Source organism: Anas acuta, chromosome 7, assembly GCF_963932015.1.
Source record: "Anas acuta chromosome 7, bAnaAcu1.1, whole genome shotgun sequence".
Taxonomy (NCBI): domain Eukaryota; kingdom Metazoa; phylum Chordata; class Aves; order Anseriformes; family Anatidae; genus Anas; species Anas acuta.
The window spans coordinates 16902412-16926017 of record NC_088985.1 but is presented as its reverse complement, the minus strand read 5'-3'; the positions used below and the strand labels follow the sequence as shown (position 1 = coordinate 16926017).

The window sequence follows — 23606 nt, the reverse complement described above, 5'->3', positions numbered from 1 at the left end:
GAATCACTTGGAGCACATGAACGCTGAAGATTTTAGCATGGATGCAGGGACAAGATGAATTGAACACAAGGTAGATCTGTTAAGGAGCTGAATTCTTTCAAGGATTAGGAAAAAAAAAAACCTGTGGAGCAAAGGCATACAAGAACACATTGTTTATTGGAACTTTCTCAAAAGATTTTGTGAAGTCCTTCACAAAGGGCTACTCAAGTCACTGTGCAGGCAAGGAGAACAAAGTACTGTCACAAGCGGGAAGCTGGCAAAAAGAAACAAAACGAGAATCACCGATGAGTTTTGAGCGTGGAAGAAGGGTATTTGGGGAGCTCTCAAAGATTAGCATCGATTTTCTTGGTTTGTTATTAAATATTTGCAAGAGGAAGCAAACATAAAATTTCAACTGAATACAACTTTCAGTGTATGTTTTAAACGCACAGAAGATTCTAACACAGAGAGAGCCCTTGGGCACTTCGCACCCAGAGCAACGAAGCGCATGAGAAGGAAATAAAAAAAAAAAAAAAAAAAAGAGACAGGTCTTCTGATTATGAGCTCTGAATTACCTCTAGTAAGCCTCTAAGAATTTATGTCACATCAGTCATTTGGTCAGTATGGAAAAAAAAAAAAAAAAAAAGTAAACAAGACATTTAAAAAAATATATTGACATTATCTATAGTAGCATTCTTTAACATATACTTTCTTAACATGCTTCCACCTTCAATGTGTTTCAGTCCACCGTGGCTGAAAATGTATTTAGCAGAGAGAGAAATCCTCAAGAAAATGATAAGGGCAAAGAATATGCTTAAAACCAAGGAACACTACAGAAACAATTTTGGTACGCTTAAAATCACACAGAACAGGCTTGGAAGGAAATTCTTTCTGGTAGGATCAGTGACAACTAAAGCATTCCTGACACATGCACCTTTTATCTCTGCTAAAGTCTTCCAAAGCAGAACTTCAGGAGGTCCCTAGTCAATCCAGTCTACTTCTTAACTACTTGCACTGCTGGAAAGCTTTTCCTAAAGTCTACTCTAAATTCTGCAATTTAAGCCCTTCACATCTGGTCTTACTCTGTGTGAACACAGAGGAAAAACCGTTCTTCTTCTCTTTGCAGCACACTTTAAAGTTTTTAAACTAATTTACCTTCTCCAGCCTGCACAATCCTGTCTCTTTCTTTCTTTTCTTGTAGGTCAGCTTTTCATTGCAATTGCTTTCTCATGAGCTATTTCCAGTTGGTCCTGATCTTTCCTAAGTATGGTGTGCAAATCCGTCTGCAGCATTCCAGCTGACATCTTACCAGTTCACGCTAGAGAGAAAGATTACGTGTCTCAAACGCTGGGCTCCTTCACATGCATTATTTGCATTGTTGACTCATGTACAAGGTATGATCTTCTACACCACCTGCTTCTTTTCCACAAGCCTGCTAACTTAGCTAGCTAGCCTTCTCTGTTCAGTATTTGTGCAGCTAATAAATCTTGACTAAACAAGTTGTTTACTTTAAGCGATAACAACACACAGTAAAATCAAAAGTTACGTTATTTAAAATGGAAGGGCAGAATTAGAGAAGAAGCAGCCATGCATATCTATGTAAACCATTATCAGAGCAATATTTTTTTAAGAGCTAGTAAAACATATGAAAACATAAATAAATTTAGTTTCAGACACAAAGGAGACAGGCATTTACACCATTTTGTTGTGCTTGTTTTTTTTTAGTCTCCTTGCTGTTCAGCAGGATGTATGTGCTTAAATCTCTGAAGTGTTTCTGAAACTCTCACACCTAATGACATAATTGTCCATAATGGAGATTTTAGCACTTCCCCCAAAACAATTGACCATCAGGCACCACTGGAAACAGAACACTGTATCGTACATATATCACTGCTCTGCCTGGGTGTGACATTCTCATCCTATCCGTTTCTCTGTTTCTCCTAAGTGCATTTTGTGATGCAAAATAAGGCACAAAGGAGATTGGGTTGTATAGCAATAAGAATTATGATATCAAAGAAATAAAGTTATGAAATGATGGATATAAATTTTTCTTGTATATATTTGATCACTGACCTATGAATTCAGAAAGCCATCATACGGTATTTATGCCAAGACCTAAAAACACCACCTACAGTTAAAACAAGAAGTTGTATTTCATGACCAGATTGTTGAGAAAGCATCGTATCATTTTTGTTTCAGCTATATTCTCATTGCTATTTATATTACAGCACACAGCAAGAAGCTTCAGACAAGATTAGGATTGCTATATATTATGAAATCTATCCAAACACATACACAGGCACACATCCGTATCTGTGTATATAATCTGATTTCTGTATACCAAACAGAAGACAGTCCCTGTTCCACATGTTTTTCTAAAGAAACAGAGACAACACATTAGAACATAAGTCTTATCCTAGTTGAAAAGAACAGAACTAAAGCAGCAATGAAATAAATTACCAAAGCTAACGTGAAAAGCAGAACGAGGGACCCACGTCAAATTTTCTAATCCCAGCTACAGCATATTAAGCACAAAACAATCCTTCTACATTCCTTTCCCTAATCACCAAATCACACTGATGTAAGATGTCTACACTTAACACTCATTCACAGTAATACTGGTGCTAAACAGCACATTACAATTCTCCAAGAGCAAGCAATACTTTCACATGCCTGAAATCCATGAATTCATTCTTTACCATCGTGAATTTAGGAAACCTGCATCACTGCTTTCCTTCTTCCTTCTTTGTCAGTTCATACAAGAGGCCTACAAAGATACAGTTTAAGCAAATGATTTATTCCATAACTTAAACAAATTCGGAACTCAGTTACTGCAGTCTAACTGCTAGCGATTGGTTAAGTAAGGAAAACTAAAAAACTGTTTTAGATACTGGATCCTTAAATCAAAAGTATCATGGAGTGCTACTAGAACAGTTTGGGTGGAAGAGGGGAATCACATTTGGAATAAAGTACAGCACCTCTACATGTGAATAAACTTTAAGAAACAGAGGATTAACTGAAAAAAAAATCACTAAAACTGTCAGATATTTTCTTCCACGCTTGAAAAAAGCATGGAAAAAGAGGTAAGTGAGCATATATTTTCATGAAGAAAATCAGAAACACTCTATGAAATGATGGAAAAGAGAATAGCTGAACCAGAAACGAGGTTAGAAAGTGACATCTCTTCAGAGCCCTAACAAATGCATTACAAGACCCCAGGGAGATGTTAAAAAACAAGGGACTTTTGTAGAGATGTTTAACACTCCTTTATGTGACAAAGTGGTTATGTATTTGCCACAAAGAGTAATAAAGTGCATTGAAACTAAAACCACAATTGCATATTGAAAGAAGTTAAAAAGACAAGACAGCTTTTGATCAGACACACAGACAAGGTAACGTATTTGGGAAGGGTATAAATAATGTGAGAAAAATGGATATGGATGTATTTCAAAGAATTGGGAAGAATCCGCAAAAGAATCCCAAAAGCTGGCAGAAAATATCATGGGCATTATTCTTGCAGTTTAGTAAAAAGCCTTGTGCAGCATTACCACAAAGCACAACCTGCAACAAGCAAACAAAAGAACCAAGTACTGATGTGCACGGTGGGCAAAGCACGCCTAACAGGGTACTTTTATGACCTATTTTGTTCCTTTTACATTAATGATTTCTAATCACTTTATGTTAGTATCCAAGCAACAGGACCAACCATGCATATAAAAGATCAGGATGCTATTAATATATCTTTAAGCTGGGACAGATGACAAATTTTTACAGAGGCACTGAAGAATCCCAGGTCTTGCTCTCTCCCTACCAACAGGGGAAAAAAAAAAAAAAAAAGAAAAAAAAGCCAGTCACATTCCCAATTACACACCCTAATACAATAAAGCAAGCAAACTACTCCCATTGCATAAATGGTCATGTGATACGCACCAACTCCACTCTACGCCATGTGAAACAACAACTTCCAGTCATTGAACAGAGAAACCTCACTGAAAGTCGGTGTGAAATGGGTTACTGGAACACAAACTCCACAACTTGCTTTTGTACCGCCTCTGCAGACTCCTGAGAAAAGAGGATAGACTAGGGGACAGATTAACTTCTCTGTTGCCGTGGATCCATTTCACTGTCAAATTTTCTCGCCTTTGAGTGATATATTACAGTCCTCACTTTCATCCTTTATCTCTCACATAGAGCTTTTGATCTAGCAACATCAGAAAGCCTTACAGAAGAAAATAGAAGAGTCCTCCCAGTAAAGATAAGGTAATGTATGTGAACAGCTAAATGGCAACAGGATTTGCTGGCTCGTGTTGGAAAGAGTAGTACACTGACCTCAGCTAAATACAAAATCCACCCCATCTATCTAAAAGAAATGCCTGTACTCTATTAATATCACAAGATGAACCTCAGCTGTATAAATAAAATCTCTCATTTCAGCTGAGTCTTCATCATCTCTCTGGCATCCACCACCTTTTCTTCTTCACAACAAAACTCCAGGAGGGCGTTCAGTGTAGGCTTTCATAGCAAGCCTGTTGCTCAAGTACACAGGTCAGGAACATACGTCTATTTTTTATTATCACCTCTGAGTTAACATTTACAAAAAATGAGGTGGAAATTAAGAAAAAAAAGTCAAACAATGAAGTTCTGAAGGAAATGCTCAAATAAGTATTTTGCAAGTCAGCACGGTTTAAAATGGAAACATTGTCTGGAAGTCAAGAGGACCTGCATTCTCTTTCAAGAGACTCGCTGACATGCTGGATGACCTCAAGCGTATCACTTGATCTTTCCCACATTAAAAAAAATCTCCTTACATGACCTTCCTAGGTACCTCACTTTGAGAATTAAAAAATAAATACACTGTAAATCCTCCTATTATTATTACTGCTGTTACTATGGGGGCTGAAACTGTCGTCAGCAAACAGGCAGGACATAATTTAATTTTCTTCAAATATTTATTACAAGACAACATAGCCATCTGTTTAACACTCACTATATTTAGTTTCTGTCTTAAAAAACACAGGGAAAGAAAATATCAGCTTCTGCCTCTCACTTCCACATATCCTTTCCAGCCACATATGCACTAACACACAGCCAATATCCTTTCAACTACAGCACACAATAAATTGCAGGCAAAATTTCAGCTTGGATGAAACAATTCCAACCACAAATTTCTTCTCCAGTACCAGAATTGCTGGTTTTATAAATATTAAATAAATTTTATTTTTAGCTTTGAGGACAAAGGACAGAATAAGAAGGGAAATGGAGGGATGAGAGTAGATAGATGGTAATAAAGCACAGTATACAAAGGCCATATGCTAAAAGAGGGCAGAATATTATGTTTCTATAAAGAAATAGGAACTCTTCAGTAGAATTATTTCTCTCCAGTACATTACAAAGTAAACCATCATTCTCAAGTCACAATGGCTACACAAAGGTGCCTTTGGTTTCTGAATATATTCTATTCAGACAGGTTTGTGAAAAGGCTTCTCTTCCCTTAGCTTGCACTGTATTCATCCAACAGCACATATGCAAAAATCTAACGTGCCATATACTGAGACTTTGAGATAATACAAGCCAAGGAGGTAGCAAAAATTACCTTATTCGTTAATTAATTAATATGCACTGACTGAACTTACTGATGAGAAAAAAAGAAGATACTGGCTACAGTGCACTAACTTCCTTTTCTTCTCCCCCATTCCCTCCTCAGCAAGCCAACGCACGACACTGATCTAGGACAACCTCTCCTCTTCCAGTCCTGGCATCACAAATCGCCCCCAGTGCCCCTCAGCTCCTGGCCAGCATCCCTTACCACACCAGCCCTGTCCCACAGGCATAATTCCAGCACACAGCTCAGCCCTAACCCGGAGCACACCTTTGTTTTGTAGAGCTATTTATAAGCTGTGACACCACAGGCCGACCACACCTGTCACAGAGGCCAGTATCTGTCACCTCAACAACAAAATGCACAGAGCTAGACACACCTGATCATTGGGAGGAGATAGAGAGATACCGATTATTTTGAAATTATCTCTACATTTGGGTCTACACACCAGCAGCACCACGCAGCACAGCTGCCCTCGCACGATGCACACTCGTGAAGTGAGGGCAGAGCGCAGGCCACGGCACAGGCCTCTGGCCCCTCTTCACTTCCTGAACAAGGACAAAGGGTTCAGACAAACAAATCGGCAAATAAATTTTAGTACAAAATGAGATAACACTGGATTTTGTTTAAAAAGAACATGATTGGAGAGCAGGTTAAAAAAGTGCCACCATCTGTCTGAACTGTGCAGGTAACTGGGTCTGCTCTGTCACAGTTCTTGAGGATGGTTCTAGAACATTCCACGTTATTCCTCAACCTCACCAAAAGCCTGCATTTACTTTAAGTAGCCTGCCTGCACTGAAGAACATGTTTCTGCCTAATATTTTATCAGCAACGTAATGATCTGAATACACCACCTTGTAGTTAGAAACTGTTTTTCAGGAACTGCAGTTTACTAGAGAGACACTCCTCCCTTGATGGCGGAAACAGCTGGAACAGCCATGGGAATCAGCCCTTTACTGGGGTACTGCTCATCTGAACTTGCCATCAAATCTCATTCCTAAATGCAGGATGTGAAGCTTGCAGAAGCCAATGCTTTCATGAAGTTGTTTTACAGAATTAAAAAAGCAGCATATATAAAAAATGTAGATATAAAAAACAGGCAAAAATACCTAAAAAAATACTGGAAGAGGTTACTTAGCTGACTGACAGAAAGAAAGAAATACACTGAAAACCCTCTTATAGGTTCCGATATTTCTTCATCCACCCCAAATTGTTAGTGTGGGCTAAGCAAGTAATTTCCTTATACCTATCACAGACATGAGTGTTTTATGTCCTGACCTGGCCAGAACTACCAACAAAGCTAAAGCCAAAACCCCTGTCAGTATGCTTGCTGACTTCCCCTCTATCATCTGAAAACCTTGATAGGAAATGCATGACCCTCTCGCCAATTAAGAAGCCTTGCATAGCCAGTAATTCATCTCTTGCAATTACAGGTGGCCCTGAAATAGATTAAATATTCTGCTATCCATCTTCAGAGGTACTCTTATTTCATTTTATTTTTTATTGTATTGACAACTAGAAAACACAGATATCTACATACTCTAAGATCTAGTATTATTTCCCTGACATTAGAAGTAAGGGCTTCACTTGTGTCAAGTAATCTCTCCATTTATTAGAACAATTCTGGATGATTCAACAGTTGTTAAAGTATTAAACTGAAGGATATCTCCGATAGGCCTGACGATGAGATCACCACTGTGTCTGAAATGGCAGAAGCTCATGCAATGGTTTTGAGTCATTCGATGCTGGCAACAACCAAATATCAATGACATCATTTTGTCAGGACATATTAAAAAAAGGTCTTCTGGCACATTACCCAGGGGCTATGGCCAAAAGCACTCAATCTGAATGAGCCGAAGACACTTGGATTGGTAATATATCAAAACATCAGTGAAACACTCAGCATTTTGGTGAGTTTTACAGTGTTTACCTAATGCTAAGATGTTAAATATGATGGGTATTTGCTGAGTTCCTCCTTTTCAATACAGGCTGTAACTGAAGATGGTCCCACTTTCCCAACCCTTTATTCCCCCTCTGAAGTAGCAGAGGTACAAACACTGCAGCTACAGCTACCCCTTCCACTGCACACAGGCTCCCAGTAAATCTGTGACACGATGCAGTGACGCCTACTTGGAAAACCAAGGCTTTAGCAGGCCCTGTGAAAAAAAAGGCAACAGCGTGGGATCCACCCACAAGTACTAAGAAAGGACAAGACCTGCGCTGCACATAAGGTACTGTTTTCCTATTTCTCTCCTCTTATTGATGAGAATTCAGTTTAACTATCTACAAAGCGTAATCTGCGTTCTGCTCAACCCACCTGTTTTTACCTCTCTGAAATAGTACTGAAAAATAACTAAAAATAGTTACTTGCTAATTAAGGAGTCAAGGGGGAGAACAGACACAGCAGGCACCTCCCATTGATGCATGCTATGCAGATGAGATAAAAGGCAGAACACTTTACAAAAAGGCCTCCAGCAAATGCCATTTTTCTGTTTGATCCTGAAAAATAACTTTTGGCACAGTCAAACTATCTAGAGCTTAAAAACAGCTGAATCCAATGCTTGGTGCAAAATGAAAAGGTCAATTACAAATCAACATCTCCTATAAGTTTCTTTTTAAAACATTCAAACAGTCCTTCTTCAATTTTCCCAGTGCTGCCTAAATTTTGCTTCCAACCCTCAACACCTTTTCCTACCTATTGTGTTTGTTATTTAATATGGAAACCATGTATCCATCAGCTTTTTCCTTTCAATGCTGCTAACAGAGGCAGTGGAACATGACTCACTTCCTGTTTGTTTTTTGTTGTGTGTTTTTGGTTTTTTTAATCCACCAGAAAAATCTGTGCCTGTCTCCCATCCCAACCTTCTGCTCCAGAAGATTTGAAGCCACATCCCGCAGCCAGCTCACCAGCCTTCCTTCTACCCTGCTTAAAAAGACAGGAGGCTCAAAAACATCTTTGCACAGCCCACAGAGCTGGAAAGGCACAACAAGCCACTGGTCACCAGGCAGCCTCGCCGACATTTGCTGTGTCCCACTTCTCGTTACATCTGTATGCTGCCTACTCCAAGTAGTAAGCTTCTGGATGCAATGGCTGCCTCTTCCCTTCCAGAGTAGACATTTCCTAGAGCTAAATAAATCAGAATAGCATTTAAATACCAAACAAAACTCGCAGCATGACGTAAAATGAATTGCCACATCATTACAGGAAAAGCGGACATCCTAAATACTGCACGCAGGTTGCCAACAGTGGTCTTCCAAAAAGGTGGCTTTGTTACAGAGCAGAGGCAAAGCATTTGTTTTAGCAAAGACTAAGTGACCAAGTGAAGTGTTAATCTCTTTGGTCTCTCCTAAGTGAAGACATGGATTTGAACTAAGTAATATGGAAAAATTGGTCTGCTTTAATTATAGTGCCTAATGAAACACAGGAGATCCTTGTTTGAAACTGATTCAGAAAAAAGCACCAGATCACAGGGCTGCTGAGCTACATCAGCTAGTTCAATGCAAGTAGGGCTAATGTAACAGGTCTGCAGAAAACACAGCAGCTCCAGTAAGAGCCCCCAAATTTAAATCACTACCAATATAAATCTAAAGAAAAGGAGCAATCCTCCTGGGAAAATAACATGAAATCTTCGATGTAGAAAACAATAATAGAAAATGTGGGATTTCTTTTCCTCATAATAAAAAGTTACACTTGAAAAAGTGTAACTGCTGAAAACATTCTGTGGCAATATGCCACTGAGATGAAAAGGGAGTCAGACCTCTCTGAATTGTTGTTTCAGTCTTGAATCTAAAAGGATTTCTTTACAATCATTCACAGTAACTTGTCCTGTCTAAAGACTTCGCTTGTCAGCTATTACGGCAGAGTATGTTCTAAAGAGGCACACTTTTTCACTGGCCAGCTCAAGGTGGGCAGCGTTATGGGTTGTCTAGGTAAGCAGGAGGGGGATCTGAGCAGCATTTATGCCATGAGCTTTGTGGTCTGCTGCTCCAGTAGAGGATTCCTGTCTCTTTGCTCTTCCTGTCCGTTTTATGGCCTGAAAAACACCTGTGCCACTGCACACTATTTTTGCATTTTTTTTCCCTTTAAAAAAAAAAAAGCTGGCTTGAGGAGGGAAAAGAAAATACCCCATCTGGACAAGAAAACTGCAAAAGGAAAGAGGAAATTACTGACTCACAAGTCGTATATTAAGCTATTTCACAGGACCTCCCACCCTCAATCTCTCCACTTCCTTTTTCCTTAAAAGCACTTAGATTTATGTTTTTTGCTCCCTGTATCCTAGCAAAGCTTTGCCATCATTTAGGCCAAAACACTAATGTTACTATCACAGAAGAGAAGACCAAATGACAAAACACAGGAAACAATTCAAGGTAGGACTTTTTTGCAACTCACTCCCCAAAGACAGGGAAAACAATCCTTGCAAACACAGCAAGCTGAGCTCCCAAGATCCAGTACTTTAAGGCTGTGAATTGCACATACCACTCTTGAAACACCACCAAGAAGAATTAATACATAAACAATGCCAGCTTAACACACATTGTTGGGTTCCAAAAATTCAACTAATACCAGTAAATTAAAATCTTTGATCTGTAGCATGTTTTCTTGCTCACAGTAAGTACAGTAAAACATGTATAGATGGTAAGAACAAGTTTTGGAAAATGAATTTTTTCCCCTGTATCTTCATGACCCACGTAAGTCCAAAATTGTTCTTTGTAAGGGTGATGCATCAAGGTTGCACAAGCAAAATTAATTCTGATACGTTCCATCCTTCCAGTGCTTGTCTTTACAACTCTCGAAGTACCTGAATGTGACGGTGTACAACACACGCATGTACACATCTCCGCATGAGTCCCTCCTCCTGTCTCCAACCTCTACGTTGAACATTATCCTAAAGGAGGAGTTCCATTACATAATCACCACACTGATACAGGCAGTGCTGTCACTGTCTGCTCTGACACAGAGGCATCCTTGAGCCAACCATAAATTATAACGACTCTAAGTGGTAGTTCTCGGTATAGAAGAAATACAAAAAGGGAAAAGCATTTCCAGAAGGTTTTAGGTATTTTCTTATAGCAAAGTCTTCAGATTCAGAGACCTGGATTCCACTCTAAAGCACAAGAAGGTACTACAAACCTTCGTATCTTCTGGTTTTTATCTCTCTTAGCTGTATCATTTTCTTTTCTTCTCCAAAGCCTGTCTCTCCCATCTAATCTGTTATAATCCAACCTTCTTATGTTCCTCATACCATGTGTGCCCACCCTTGCTGGTCACCCATCAATTCTCCATCTGATTTTCTCTCCCTGGCAACACAAGCTGGGAGATGCAGTACCCCCTTAATGCAGTATTTTCCATTTCATTAGCACACAAACCGTACTAGCAACTCAGCATGTCCACTGTTTCTTTGAATCCCATTCATTTCCTAGAAACAGGCATTTTTTTCCAACACCCATACTCTCTAGTTTCCTCACCTTGCAGCTTCAGTTTCCATCTACCGTAAGAATCTTCACGGTTCAGTCTGAACACTGTCACATTCTGGTGCACAACCCTGGGATGCTCCGGTACAGATGCTCCCTCCTGTCCCCTCTACACCTCTGTTCAGGACAGCCTCAGTTCTGGTGACAATTCCAGTCGGTGCTGGCCATACCCACCGGGCAGGGACCTGCAGTTCACGGGAGATTCCAGGGTCAGCCCCAGGGTCATGCATGCTTGGTGTGGGTGGGATCTTCAGAGTCTCTAAGCAGCTCTGCAAAGCCTTCAGCATGTGCCATCTACATATGCATATATGCATATACATATCTATTAATTTTGATAGAAACACAGTAACAGACGCTCATTTTCATGGAATCATTTAGGTTGGAAAGGGCCTTTAAGACCATCAAGTCCAACCATCCACCTAACACCACAAGTCCACCACATCCCTAAGTGCCACATCACACATCTCTTAAATACCTCCACGGATGGGGTCTCCACCGCCCCCCTTGGGCAGCCTGTTCCAAAGCATAACAACTGTTTCCACGAGGAAATCCTTCCTGATACCCAATCTAACCCTACCCTGGCACAACTTGAGGCCGTTGCTTGCATCCTGTCACTCATCACCTGAGAAAAGCCCAACACTCTCCTCACTGCAACCTCCTTCCAGATAGCTATAGAGAACAACGAGGACTCCCCTCCGACTCAAGAGAGGTCAGATACATTTCCCTATCCCACCTCTCCAAACCAGTGAAAAAAGCAGCAGCCTTCATATAAAGGTTCTCTAGGGTGTAGCCACAAACTTGCTATGCTCCTTAGTTAAGTTACCAATTCTCTTATCACTTAACCACCTACTAAAAATAAAAATGAGAATACTTTTCCCCTGGAAGGAGAATTGAAGTGTATTGTGAAAGAGTAAAGCTGCAGCAGAAAATGCTGCTATCATTTTAAGTATTAGCCGCAAAAAAACCTCAATTCTTCCACTATCTTCTGATGAAAATTTACGTGGCAAAGTGCTGAAGTTGACCTGACTCTATTTATAAATACTTTAAATGCTTTTATCTCTTGCTGAAAAGTAAACCCAACGTTTTCCAAGACAAAGGTAACGTGTATTATATACTTTGAAAACATGGTGTGATTTGGTAAATGCTTATCGTTAGTCACTGACAGGAAGAAAAAAAACGAAACAAGTAAAAAAAAAACTTTCTAAAGAGAATCGAATTATCTCCCTTTTCCAATTTGTGTACATGCAATGGGAGGGTCTTTTGATAAAGCCAGCGGCCAAACGGCACATGCTGTTTAATTGTGATGAGCAGCACGATGTGGTGTGATAAGAACAGCTCAGAAGGCTGAGAAATAGCATTTGCCGAAAAATCAATAGAATCTGTTGGGGTGGAAATCTTCACAGGCCCTCGGATGTACGGACGTCACAGATCTCTCTGTGCAATGAACTTTCCCGAGATGAAACTGCTCTTTAGAAGAAAGCAAGTCCCATTGTGCAAAGCACAGCCCATGCAAAGTCATACAATGAACAGCTCTTCTAACCAGAAATAAGCTGCTATAGAAAATGTAGCTTTTTATTAGAACTGACTTTTGGGTCTCCTCCTGACAGCTGACATCTTTCTCCAAAGCAACACAGCCGAATGTCTGATAACTGTAAACTACTTTAGATCTCATAGTAACAGGAGAAAACATTACATTCCCTGTTTAAACAAAGCAATCAGGAAGTGCTCTTGCAGAAATTGCCACGTCAGATATCACGACTGGGTGGCAACTGGTTTGTAATCTCGGCTGTGGGGCCTTACAGTCCCAGCACCTTCTTTCAGGAAAATAGCAGCTGACACACAAAGATCAGAAATACCAATATTGACTGAAGTTACATTCTAATGTGAACACTTTAAAGCCATATGAAATGTTCAGATTGCTGGGCACTGGGGAAAAAAAGCAAAGCTGACTTTCAAAACAGGTCTCTGATCTCCGGGAAAATCCATATTGGTAATGTAGTAAAGCCAACATACCAGCAAGGCTGAGGGTCCTGTGAGCAGAACAAGGGTGCTCTCAACCTTACCACACACATCCTCCTTTTCTCACAAACCATCGGAGTGCAAATGGTCAGAAAGAACAGGGTTTATCTCAAATTGGTAAGAGGTTGACACACTTCACTGGACTTAGAAGTAGATAAATATGGCAGGGGCAAATCTTATGAGCGTCTGGCTCTTGGAAGGGCTGGGGGGGGCTCTGGTGAACCTATTTATTGCTGTAATCTTGAGCCAAATGCCTAAGGGTAACTGCTATTGCAAATCCTCTAAAGCCTGTGAAAACAGATAATCCATTGTTTAAAGACTTTAACTAAAAAAGACCAAGGTTGCAAAGCCTCAGGCAGAACGAACAATGAAACACTAGACAGGAGAGTACTTTGCATTAGTTCGCTGCCCACATATTGCCATGCCCCGCACACTGTACAAGGAACAGCAGCAATTGGACCTCTGTGTCGAGAAAGAGCTTTTATTGAAGAGGAAGAAGAAAGGGGATTCCTCTGCCCAGCCTCGCAGCTACCTGCTCCCAGATGCACTAAAGGTTTTATGTCTCAGTAGTGATTAGCTATGCCCAATATGAGCTACATTAAACAGGCACAGAATTTTTAAAGCACTTGGCGCTTGTTCTGGGTAATGAGGCCCCTTTAATAAAATGCTCCAAGCTGAATACTTAAATATTGCAGCATTCAAAAATCAGTAGTCATTTATAACCTCTGCAGTTAGTACATTTAAAGCACCATGATGCTGTGCTACCAGTGTAATGGGAACACTGACCTTGGGCAGGAAGTTTGCCAAGCCAAAAAAATGCACAGTATGACTTGTTCCCTAGGAGAGAGACCATACTCGAGCAACCACAACAGAGGGGGAATTACTTCACTCATGGCTGTCATGTACTGGTTCCCAGAATTGTCATTTCCAAAAATTAAAACAATTAACATACATTCGTAAGTGTTTTTAGGTGACATTTTCTCATCGCTGTTTAAGATGCTCCTGGGTGCAGTGACAGAACAAGGAGCCTTTTGCTCTGGGCAGGAGCATTACCCACTCAGAGTGAGATCCAGATCAGTACTAACTAAAAGCCCACTTTTTTTCTCATACTCCCCACTGATCTCTATTTCTGCAGTTTCAGTGCATCCAGCCCAGGAAAAGGAAGGAATGGGAAGGCTCCTTGCACTCACAGAATGGATGTCGCCCACCGCAGTACCCAGTCTGTTCCCATAGCTTCCCATGAAACAAGGCATTTCTTGCTGCTTCCTTCTGTTCCTTCCAGTCAGATGCAATCAGGTTAGACGGCAAAATTGCACTAAAAATATTACCTAAGGATAATTAATTCTAGGGTATCTAAACTTGAGATGTGAGTGCCAGCTTATGCGCTAATGTCTGCGCAGACAGGGTCATTCCATTCACTTGGCTGTGAGCTCCTTTTTCTTATTCTGGCCATGGAGAGAGGTCTGACCTCTGCACTCACAGGCCTTGCAGCCCCTTCCCCAGCTCCATCAGCAGTTTCACAGCTACACTGGAAGGTGGCTATCAGAAAAGATATTGACTGCAGTGTACAATGAAACTTCACACAGGCCCAGGAACAGTTTCTGTCATCCCAACAGCGACACAACAGAGGCTGTATGAGCACGGGGGTTCCTGCTTCACCAGCCAACGAAGACTGCACAAGCTCTGCATGCCTACCAAATGCTTTTTCCAGATGAAGATGAAGCCTGATGACAGGGGAGAAAAAGAATCTTTCATTTGTGGTTTACACCCTACACCTACTATGAAGAGGTGTTTGTCTTAATTTTGTTTAAACTTCATTCTTTTTAAGAACTATTGAATATAGACTGTATGACAAAATGGTTTGCAGACACCCCCTCCACAAAAAGCCTCAGTTCCAGCACAGACACTGCATCAACTCCCACTGCTTTGTCTTGCAGCCTTGTCTCTGGCTGATCTTCACCCTTGTACAGGATGCATTTCAGGAAGATATAATTGCAGGAAGGGGAAGGGGCCCAAGCACACACAGTAATTTCAGTTCTCAAAGATCTGTTCAGAACAGTACCATGGGTCAGCCTGTCAGTGGCGGGGTGCTAAGATACTGAGGAAAACACAGAAACATCTCTTTTTTAAGAAGGCACGAAAAGAAAAACCCCAGACGAAGAACCACTCTACACAAACCTAACTAGTTTTCTGACATAACATGTCTGGTAAATCACACAGGAATGTAACGATAACGAAGCATTCCTCATCAGAGAAGCTGACAGGTCCTGGAGTACAATTCAGGAACCCGAGTGCAGAACCTGTGACCACGGGTCTGGTCTGTACCTGGATCAAAGTCACAGCTTCCCTCTTCCTCTGGCTCCATCTCCTCTAGAAACACCGACTGCTTTGATTTCTTCAATCTTCCTCCTCATAGGAAATCACTGATAAAATAAATTCACTGCCCAATTAAAAGTGGAAAAGAAGAGGAAGCAATGAAGCTGTAGTTACTGGCTCACAGTCTGCTGGGCGCGCAGCTCGTCTGTTACGTTGCGTGTTCCTGACACCCTTTTGGAGTTCAGCACCACTGTTAATTATCACCAATGTCTAACCTTGATAAATTTGACATTTTAAAATTTTGCTGGACTTGCTGGACTGATGCAAAGAGAAGTAGTGTGAGACTCCCTTCAGATTACACCACATGAAATTGTACTCTAAAGGTGATAATTTGGCATGTATTTATTTAGGTGACTGCACCTCTCCTCTCCTCCAAAGACAGCAGTCCTGACACCTCATCAACCCGCCAGGACCCGAGGCACTCTGCAGTGTGCCATCACAAAAACATCTGAGCCTGACTGGGTTTCCAACTGATGAACTGAAAAATAACTCCCCCCACGCACACACGTTACAGAACAATAACATAGGAAAAAAGAAGGCTTGTTGTGTTCTGTTTATTTTAAATTCCACATCAGTTTCCTGATCCTGCTTTCTGAGTGCTTGTGCCAATATTGAGAAGGGTCAGCAGAGGATGGGATCGCTTTTCTCAGCAGTAGCATCAGCCTGAATGTAATCCAAGAGGGGAGTGTGCTGAAAGGGCATCTTCACCCTCTTTGCATTTAGCAATGGGAAAAAGCTTCAAGGGACATGCAAGTATGGTGATTACACAACAGCTCTACAACATGCTAAAGAATTACCTGTAACAACCTCAGAAAAATGTTATACGCAACGCCAGCTGCAAGGAGGACAATTCCTGAGCACTAGCTCATCCTTAACCTGCCCACAGACACCACAGACACCTCTGAGCTCTGCCCTCTACCACAGGCACTGTACCATCACATGTGGTTAGTGAGGAATCTGTATCTAAAAGTAATGCTGGGAAGGCAAACACCATTATTTCATCCGAGGCAAAGCAAGTTTTCCTGCAGAAATCTCTGTCTTTCTATGGACTCGGGCCATGGAAACCTCCCGTTCCCACGCTGTCACACGACGCTAACCCATAGGTGCTAACACATCGCAGCACGTTTTCGTGGTAGCCTTGACTCAGGGAAGTAGACTTGTTCACACCACGCTTTGATACAAGCGGCCAGATCTGAAACGGGAACATAAAAGGATATGGATGGAAGCCTGCAGACAAAACTAAATCAGGAGACAGTGACAGATCTCTGCTTAGGAGGAAGATGATTATGACTCAGCCAAAAGTAAAGCACATGCAGTTTGAGCTGAAGTATCGCTGACTGAATCCAGAACATTTAAAGAGAAGAAAAAAAAAAAAAAAGGAAATGAAAAGTAACAAATTAAAAATATGTGATTTGTAACTGAAATGGAGAAGGGAAGGCTTGATGTTTCAGAGGTGCTCTGGACAATAGCTAGACATGGAGACTAGCAGTTTACGCCAGGCTTCGATGCTGAAATGAATCTGCCTCTTTGCAACCTTTGGACTAGCCCAAGACCCCATTTATGCTACTGAAAAGACAGGTTCGATGCTGTCATTTCTTGTATGGTTCTCCTGAAAGGGGGTTCAAAAGCTGAGAGACAGGGAGCTCCAGCAGTCCTCTCACAAGGCGGTTCGTTCAGTGCTGATCGATGCACTGCCTTCGTTAGTTTCTGCCTGCTCTTCTTGTATCTCCCAGCCTGCACTAACTGGAAGGGCAGGGGGTTCAGTGGCAGGAGCATGCTGCCGATTCCAGTTCCCCACCTCCTCAGCTGGCACGATGCCACTTCCAAGACGTCCCTAGGCTCAGAGCAGACGGCCGCGCAGATGATCCCCGGAAGAGAAGCACAAGCCAGACGTGGGCAATGACAGGTGGAAGAGGACGACGCTTTAAGGAGTCAGCCAAGGCATCAGCCTTTTCTCCACTGACAATTTCTGCCTTTTATCAGCTCGCACTGTGTTCCCAGTCTTACTGGGCTCCTCATTCACCTTGGGCCATGAAATATTAAGAGGTATTCAGCTCACTGTGAAATTATTTTATGCCTCTCGAGCAGTGACCTAGAAACAACGTGCCACTGTTCTGGTCCGTCCCAACCCTGAACTCATCGTTTGTTGATAAATAAAACTTCCAACAGTGCAAAGTAGGGCAGGAGAGAAGCCTGCCTCTTTGCTGAAAAAAGCCACATAGGACATTACAAGTCATTTTGACATTCAGCTTGCTCCCAGAGCCAAGCATAACCTCAACTGTTCAGATCCTGTGTGGAACACAGACCTGCTTGTGACCTGGTGTGGTTTCTCTAGAACAGGCACAGCTGGCCAGGACCACAGTAAGGTCCTGGTCACCAGCTGGAGGGGGACCCTGACTGCTGAACAACTTAACCACAGAGCTAAGAGCAAAAAGGCGATCAACAGTTGCAGAGCACGGCATTTGCAAAAGCTTTCAGAATGACGGGTGAGTGTCACAGAGTCACCACCTCAGAAATAATACCCCCAAAAAAAGAAGAAAACTAAAGAAAAAGCGCTATAAAGAAGACGGGTAGGAGAGCTGAGTTCAGAAGAGTCAAATTTACGTAAATCAATTGTCAGTGAAGGCATTAAAAGTGCTGCACTGAAAGGAGCCCAGGATGAGAAGCGAGTGAGCGTCCCTCTGGGAGGTGTTCAGCTTCTCTCCTGTTAGATGCCTGTCCTGCTGACATTTCCTACATCTGCACCAAGCATCCTCAGTCTCAATTATAGTCAGTGGAAAGACAAAAGAAGACTTCTTTTGTGATCCATCTCCCCAGAGGTGACCTTCTGCTTTAGGATGAAACGGGCTATGCCCTAATGCAAAAGGAACACACAGCGGCCAGCTCAGATGGGGCCACCTCAGATGCAGACCTTTATGTACAGTCAGATGACTCTACAACCCTCATCAGCCCTGAGATGATTAAATTAGCTGTCCTAAAAGCCCTTTCTGATGTGAAATTTCCTGTGTGCTCAAAAGCATCAAGTTAGGCCAAGAGCTAACACAAAGCTGTTTAGTAAGACAAAAATACACGTTTACAAGATCTTCTGGGGTTCTTCTAAGCTTCCTGAAGCAAAGCTGCATTTTTTTGTTTTCTAAATTGATCTCTATTACTCAGAAATTATCACAGCTAGGGCCTGTCATCCTACTATTTCCTTTAAAGAATTTATACCAAAGTGATTGAAAATTTAAGAGTTAATATCTGATGAGGAGCTCAAAACTCCACATGCAAACTCTGATTTTACTACAGAAGTACTGCCAAGCAAATTAGCATTAATTTGAGACAAGCTGAAAGACCAATAAAGTATTAGGCTAATGGAATCATCCGGAACCGTAAGGCTAAACACAACCAAAGAAAACCAAGCTGCTCCACCAGGTAACCTAGCGGTGCTGACATGCAGGCCTCCCAGCAGGAGCCGCTCGGAGGAAAGCCATCTTCTTGGAAGTTTCTGGTGCAGAAATGAAGGATGTGTGAGACCAGGGAAACAGAGGAGGAAGACCAGATGGCAGACTAGAACTGCAGAAAAAATAGATGAAGGAAGGAGGGATAAAATTGTCATCTCGCTGTCCCTCTTCCCTCCTTCCTTCTTGCATTATCTATGCCAACCCGGCTCCCAAGAGGGTTGCTGGATACAGAGGACAACTGCACATCAATAAATAAAAGCAGCAGCGGTCCCCAGGCCCGGGGAGGGCCGTGACCCCTTGGCATGTCGTTTATCACACACAGTGTCATGTCCTACTCTCTCCCCTCCTGGGGAAACCCTCCCTCCCTGAGGAGATGCCCGCAAGCCCTCATCTCCTCCTGTAAGCAGGGAGGTAGGACGGGAGGAACAGCCTCTGCTGGCTCTTGCTTTGCAGGGAATGCCCTGCACAGCCTTTTCCACACACGTAGACACTTCCAAAGGGAAAAAAAGGGAAGAAAAAGCGAATTCAGAATAATGGGAACACTGCACTGCAGCCCAGGAAGAAAACAGATCAGCCTGGCGCAGTACAGCTATATTCTGGTCCTGCTCCCTCTCTTCCACCCCGCACACAAAGCACTGCCCCAGGCACTGGAGATGGTAACTGCGGGGTGACGCACACAGCTCGGGACCGGCAGTAGGATCTGCCCACGCCCCATGCACCAAGGAGAGGACAAAACATGTTTCTCCTTTCCGCGTCCGGAAAGGCAGCGTGCAGTGTTTTAGGCTAAGTTATGTATTAATGTTTCAGCCTGAGAGCAGGCGCAAACACTGGCGATATTTTGTGTTTGCAACGCCAGCAGGAAGGACAGTGTTGGTTACATGCAGCTACAAACGCAGTTAAGGGACAGGTATTTCTGAACATCCCTTCGGTGTTGTCAGTGCATGTGCAAGTGCTGCGTGAAGCTGTTCTGATTTATTTCGTGCTGTCCATTTTACTAAACGAAATCCAAAGCAGGCTCAGTCTATATATAGAGACAGGCCGTGACCATCCCTCTTCTCGTCTGGGGATTTTGTGCCGCTTTCAAAAACAAGCAAACACCAATTCCTGCTTCTGTGAAAACAGATCTTGGGACCTTACCCAGTAAAAGCCACAAATATTTTGAGAAGGCCCGGGCTGCGTTTCACAATCTTATCAGCCACCTCCCCTTCGCTGGGCCATCAGTTAGCTTACTAAAAATATTACAGCTGGCAATAACGTGATGGAGGATAGATATCTTCCTGATGTAGAAATTAATTCATCACGCACATCTACAGGTTTCTACTGCATTTTTAATAGGGCACATATGGATTCAGTCTAGCGATCTGTAGCACATCCTTTCTGGATATTGGTCTGTATTGAAAAAACATCCCCAAACAGCAACTGCCGGGGCCCGAGACCTTCAAATACTGCTATGCCGACAGAACAGCTAGGGCTCCAGTTTACGCACTCCAGGCAGTCCTTCAGAGGGATTTGAGAGGCAGCTGTGCACAGCTCTGCTGGAGATTGCTGCTGGAGAGCATGAGCAGCCACACACAAGTACCTGAGCTGCTGCAGCACGGCCTGGGAGCCGGGCTGGGGCGGCTCCAGCAGCACTCACGTTCCCCTCTGATGTCGGTGGAGTGGGAAAACCAGCAGCACAAGGGCAACAGGCACAGCTCATGGAAAACACAGCCTCTGAGATTTCCAGAGCTGGAATCGGCACTGAGACCAGGCGTGTGCTGCGCTTGCAGACCGGGCTGGCGCAGGCCAGGGGTGAAGTGCCTCCGCACAGGCATAATGAAAGGCAGAGCTTCACCTCTTCATGTTACGTTCAATTAACCAAAGCGACCACACTCGGGAAAATCACAGCACGTTTTACAAAGGCAGCTAATGTTGCTCCAGGCCTTCTAAAAATAAGCTCCCAGCGCCAGGCTTCTGCCAGTTCTGAGCTGTTCAAAGCCTGTCCTCGCAGACAGCAGCAGCAACTCGGCGGTATTTACACTCAATCACCGAGACTGGAAAGACAGCTAGAAAGGGAAAAATTGAACTCCGAGACCCTTGCTTCGGCAGCGCCTACGTAAAGGCTAGAGGAGCAGAGCCAACAAGCGGGAGCATTCACCCCAATTATTTCCAGGAGCGGCGACGGAAGCGGCGCTCGCGCCCAGCGGCCCCGGCACAGACTGTGTGTGTGCTGCTGCCGCATCGCCGCCTGGCACCCCAAACCGCGATGCGGCGGCCCTTGGGCTGCAAACGTGATGTGCTGCAAAGGCTGCTGACAGCCAGAGGCTCTTCCCTCGTCTGCAAAACACTCCGTAATAAATTTTGTTAGGGGCTGGGGAGAAGGATTTGAGAAGAGAGAGAATTTAAGCGCAACCTTATGAGAGGTAAATGAGACCAATTAGAGGAGATTTGCTGAGAGTGCTGAGGGATTTTGACCTGAGCTGTAATCAGGGACAGATACGCATTCCTTTAAAAGAGGAAAACGAGTGAGAGATCATGTGTAAACAACTCTGCCAATTAAAATGAAACAGATTTATCTTATCTATGCAGCTCTGCTCTGAGAACCACTGCATATTCCAGATACACCACAGAGAGATTAGAGATAGGCATTTAAACCCCTCACACGGCACAGTAAGAGGAGATATGCTGTGGTTCAGGCCACATCAGGGCCTCATCTGCATTTGGATATCCCCTCTCCCCCCATTTTATTTCTTAAGGAGCCATAGAAATGCTAATATAAAACCAGCCCCAGTCTTTTTATTTTTACCAGCTAATCGATGTAAGATTAGGCACCGGGACACTAAGACGTGCCTTACACAAAAACCATGCAGCAGGCAGCACCATCGCTGCAACTACTGGATACTGCCAAAAACACACGGCATACGTGTGTATGTGCTCCTGGACTGACAGACACTCACAGGTATTACTCTAAACCTTAAAACAGCAATTCTCAGCTTGTTCTGTACCGTACCCCCATTGTGCTCCCGGTGCCCCAGAACTCCCTCCCCAGGGGGCAGCACTGGCTCTGACGCCAGGTTCGGGAGCCCAGCAGCAGCACTGGGTTGCGTGAACCGAGCACAGCTCTGATGAAGCCAGATGTGCCACTAGTTGTGCTCCGTGCCCCAGCTCTGCAGCTCATTTACACTGCGCTCTGAGATTTCCAGTGATTCATAGGTCAAAATCAGACAGAGGGACAAAAAACCTTTATATAGGCTGAAAAAATATCAAAATAGAGGAAGGAGAGATGCAATAGGAAAACATGTTGGAGAAGTAACAGCAAAGAGGGCAACAGAGAAAAAGAAAAACCTAAAGGAAAGAAATGAGAAGAAAGAACAATCTGGGGTGAGAAGGAAAAATCTTAAAAGAGAACAGTGAGCGTACCAAACAATAACGCTACGAGATACATCCATGTTCACAGCTGCTGACAGTGGAAAAGTTTTAGAATATTTGATGCCGGCTGCCAGACCCTAGCAGGGAGTTTTTCCACTGGCTCAGCGCGGGCCTAGCGCAGTTCGGCTGCTCTTGGAAGCGGCCAGGCCCTCAGCACGGCACAGCCGCCCCGAGCGGCGAGGGGCACGGGCTGGGGAGCTGCTGCGGGGGCAGCTGCCAGGAGCCGGCTCCGTGAGCCCGGCCGTGGCGCTGAGCAGCCCGCTGCAGATGGGGCACCTCGGCTGTCCCCGCGCTCCGGTCCTGGGGCTCTGCTCCCGCGGTGTGGATGCACGGCCCCAAGCCGAGGGCACCGGGCTGAGGAGCGAGCACATGGGGCCGCCCCGTGCCCGTGCATACCTGTGGCTCTCGGGGTGCTCTCGCAGCGAGGCGTGCACCCAGCACAGCGCTACCCCGGCTCCTGCCCGGCGCTCCACCGCCGCCGTGAGCGTGCCGCCTCGGGCCCGGGGCTGGAGCCCAGCGGCCGGGAGCCCGCGGGGAGCGAGCCCTGGCGGCCCGGCCCCTCGCCCCGCTGCCCCCGCTGCCCCGCCGGGCCCGCACAGGTGGCTGCCGGCCCCCGCCGCCCCCCGAGGCCGGGCCGCCGCCGCCCTCCTCCTCCTCGTCCTCGCCCTCCTCACCTGCCGCAGGAGCCGCGCCGTGCTGGGGGCCGGGCTCCGGGCTCGCTGGGGGCCGCCGTCCCCCCGGCGCCGCGGGGAGCTCTGCCTCAGGCCGGCCGCGGCCCGCCGGCTGCCGGCCGCTGGGCGTCCCTCCGGCCGCTGGGGGAGCCGCCGCCGCGCCGCCCGGCCGCCATCTTCCGCGGGCAGGGAGCGAGGGGAGGAGGGGAGGAGGAGCCGCCACACCGACACCGACACGCCCCGGGCCCGGGAGGAGCGGGGACGGGGCCGGGCCCGGCCGCGGGGGGCAGGGGCAGGGCTGGGGGTGGCCGGGGGGTGACCGAGGCACAAGCACAGCCCCAGCCGCAGGTGCAGCAGGGGGCGAAGATGCAGCGGGGAGCAGCGCTGCGGGGGCTGGGGCATCGTTCAGCCCCTGCCTGCTGCCACCCCGCTGGAGGGGAGCAGCGGGGTGAAGGGGGGGTGGGGAACCCCAATCCCTGCCCCAGGCCCTGCAGCACGCCACGGACAAGGGCTGAGGCAGGGGCAGGAGCAGGGGACGGCCCCAAAGCACCAGGGGGAAGCTGCCAGAGTTCAGCGCTGGGTGGGGTGTTGTGGTAGAATTTGAGATCCTGGACCACATTCCATGAAACGAGATTTGCG

General features: G+C 44.7%; 1 protein-coding gene across 4 annotated transcripts in view; it reads right to left on the bottom strand.

Moving 5' to 3' along the window:
• Positions 1-23167, bottom strand: part of NDST2 (N-deacetylase and N-sulfotransferase 2) — a 130250-nt gene extending 107083 nt beyond the window's left edge. For all 4 annotated transcript variants that reach the window (XM_068689480.1, XM_068689479.1, XM_068689482.1 and 1 more), the window contains exon 1: positions 22971-23167. The gene's annotated coding sequence lies outside the window, so the exon portion shown is untranslated. The remainder of the gene's footprint in view (positions 1-22970) is intronic.
• Between the last annotated feature and the right edge of the window lie 439 nt (positions 23168-23606).